The 3,609-nt window shown below is 37.4% G+C and overlaps 1 pseudogene; it reads left to right on the forward strand.

Annotated features, from left to right (window-relative positions):
- The first annotated feature begins 2,047 nt into the window (after positions 1 to 2,047).
- Positions 2,048 to 3,609, forward strand: part of LOC117535115 — a 15,625-nt pseudogene continuing 14,063 nt past the window's right edge.

Below are 3,609 nucleotides of genomic sequence, written 5' to 3' on the forward strand. Positions count from 1 at the left end.
TTACAATTACAATTCGACCGCAACCTTGGTTTTAATTGGCTCGATGAATTCTCCTATCCACTATCCCTTAACCCTGTGACGTTTCAAGGTTCAAGGCTCAAGGCTTTTATTGGTCATACCTACAGAGCTACAGTTATGACGATGAAAATCTTAGGTCGACTTTTTCTCATAATTTTGACTTTTCTCAGATTTCTGACTTTTCTCAATATTTCGACTTTTTCTCATAATTTTGACTTTTTCCCATAATTTTGACTTTTTTTCAGATATTTGACTTTTCTCATAATTTTCACTTTTTCCTCATAATTTTGACATTTTTATCCGATTTCTGAATCTTCTCATAATTTTGACTTTTTCTCAGAACTTTGACTTTTCTTGGATTTTTTCTGAAGTTTGACTATTTCTCAAAATGTTGATTTTTTTTTAAGATTGCGGTTATAATTAAAATTCGATCGCAACCTTGGCTCGATTAATTATCCTATCCACTATCCATTAAACCTGTTACGCTTCAAGGTTCAAGGCTTTTATTGGTCATATGTACAGAGCTGCAGTGTGGTTATGACGATGAAAATCTTAGGTCACAGGCCTTCCAACAGAGCAACACAATAACACTGACAATCAGAAAAAATAGTGCAAGTAAATAAAAAAAAAAAGAAGTAAAATAGTGAAATAGTGCAATAAGAGTCTACAAGTGATGGAATATGATAAATAATGTCTAAGTTGCAGCCAGATGAATGTTATGGATGATGTTTCAAAAGTTCACACGTTTCACACAGAGGTCAAGGAATAGTGGATAGGAATAGACAATAGGAGCTGATTTTTGGACAATTCTATCGCAACCCAAGATCCCGGTTCACCAAGGCGACCTGACACCTGCCGACACGAGCCAATGAGATTCAACTGACGTCACAGCTCATATGATATATACCCTTCCAGTGCTGCCGTGTGCAGCCTCATCTTGTTGTTGTTGGAGATGAAGAACAAGACGACGGTTGATCAAATAAAACACCGAAATGGTTATGTTTCCCATAATAAGGTTTCCCGGGTCTGATCACAGCTGTTCCTCGTACTCGATGTGTATTTTGTACATTGTGTAACTTCTACTTCTATCTTTATTAACTTATGAATGCTTCTTCATTAGTGCTAAGCTATTTTTGGCTCTTCTTTACGTTAGGGGTGGGCGGATCGATCCCAAAATATTGATACCTCCGATATTACGTTACGTTTCAAAATATCGATACTAGAGCCAATAGGATCGATACTGTTATACTTTTTTTCTCGTCTCCTCTACTCGTCAATTTCTTCAAAAAACTATGTGCAGACGAACACAAGTATATGCTCTTTTCTTCTCTCTCCACTGCTGTCCTCTTCTCCTCGAGGCTCCCTGTCTGAACGCCGATTATCAAGCTGACTGACAGCAGCCAGCAGGGCAGGACAGCAGCAGCCAGCGACTCGCGAGTGCAACACATACGCGCATGATGGCTGAGAGAAAGAGCAGCGTTGTGTGGAGCAATTTCACAACTGGCCATTAAAACTTAGCGAACTGTGATGTGTGCAAGAAGACAGTTCGCTATATGGCCACTTTGTATTGTTATTTTTCATGTTTGCACTTTAAATTTGCAAAAGTAAAACGTGTATTTGTCTATAAAAACTGTCCTGTCTTTATTCATGAAAATGAATTCAGATTTAGTCTATTTATGATGATTTCAGCTCAAAAATCATGTCATGCAGCTCTCCCCTATATGAAAGTACATAAGACGCTTTTCATTAAAAAAGTATCGGTATCGGCGATACTGGCCCTGAAATACTTGGTATCGGATCGAATCCAGATTTTGTGGTATCGCCCACCCCTACAAAGTTTACGTGCTGTAACAATGTACATTATGATATGTCCGCTCTGTGGGACGAATAAAAGGTATTCTGTGTCTGATTGGCTCATGTGTTTGACAGTTATTTTATTAAACCAATTAAAACCAAGATCTCGGTCCACGTGACATCACACGAGCCAATGGGATTAAAGTGACGTCATGGCTCATATAGAACCCCTCCTGTGACGTATGCGGCCTCATCTCGTTGTTGGAGGACGAAGAGCACGACGACGGTTGAAACTAAAATAACCTCGAAAAAGCGGCGACATTTTGTTGTTTCCCTCCGAACAAGTGTCTCTAATGAGTCGACGGACTGTGTGCTGATGGTTCCCAGTGGGCTGCAGTAAGCTTCCAGTGGTTGTAATGGCGGATAAAGACGCCTGCAGGGAGTACCTCTCCTCTCTGGAGGACCTGACGTTCAACAGCAAGCCGCACATCAACATGCTCACCATCCTGGCCGAGGAGAACCTGCACTTCGCCAAGGAAATCGTGACTATTATTGAAGCGCAAATCAGCAAGGTTTTTATAAAAAATATACATAGAATAACACCTCCAGATGTTTGTGTGTAACTTTAGGCCTTGAGTTAGCAACATGGCGGTTAGCACGAGCTAGCTTTCAGTGCCACATTCCGTTAGCATTGTTGTTAGCAACGCGACTAGCTGCTTTTCTGTGTATTAAAGTGATAAATAATCCGTTTATTAGTTATTTATTTGGCTCTTAGATATCGAAACATAGTGTTTTTAACAAGCTACATTTGTCGTAACTCGCGGTACTAATGTATAATGCTCTCTAAGTTGCTTTTTGAGTTCAAATCCACCGTAAAATGGCGAAGTGAGGCCTAGTTTCTGTGATGTGTCATAATACATTGTAGTTTTGGGACTTTTATGAAAATCTGTATTTTTGAAGATAGATGTATAGTTTATTGATCCCACATTGGGAAACTATTTTGTATTTTAGTGTGTTTAGGCATTAACCTATATAACAAGTATAAACTTAATAAAGTAAAAATAGCAAATGTTAATATATCTACAGTAGAAAACACAAATAATGCACAATATGAAATATAATAGTATATAGATAGGTACAACATTCAAACAAAGTAAAAACAATAAGTATATAAACATCTACAGTAGAAATGAAACGCACAGATAATGACATGTGTATTAAAGTGATCAGTAATCCATGTATAGGTTATTTAGTTGGCTTTTAGAAACCACAGTGCTAATGTATAAGTATCTTAAAGTTGCTATCTAAGTTAAATCCAATGCTCATTTAGAGTGTCTTGAAATGAAATGTGTTGTAGCCAAACACCTGCACACATATATACACTAAACTAACTATACTGGACACATTCATAGGCTACAGGTGTATATACAAGTACACAGCTTTACCAACATCCAAAACACAGAGCTATTGTAACGCTATGTTTCCTTAAGCCATGATTTAAAACCTCTATTGAAACATTTAAATGGTGTTCAATATTTAGTTGACTTAACACCGAGGTTTATTTGTTATTAAAAGTTGTATTGGTGTTAACTAATTCATCCAAAGTCACAACACACTGACCCAAAAACAAATCACTGTGATAAATATGGCTGTAATGTCTACTTGGTTAATAATTATACAGAAAATGACATCACTTAACATCAAATGCAGCCTTTAAAAACAAGGAATTAACGACATATGGGTGGTCTCACAATACCCTTAATATAGACATTATATACAGCTTTGCAATTGACTTAA

This window comes from Gymnodraco acuticeps, unplaced genomic scaffold (genome assembly GCF_902827175.1).
Source record: "Gymnodraco acuticeps unplaced genomic scaffold, fGymAcu1.1, whole genome shotgun sequence".
Lineage (NCBI taxonomy): Eukaryota > Metazoa > Chordata > Actinopteri > Perciformes > Bathydraconidae > Gymnodraco > Gymnodraco acuticeps.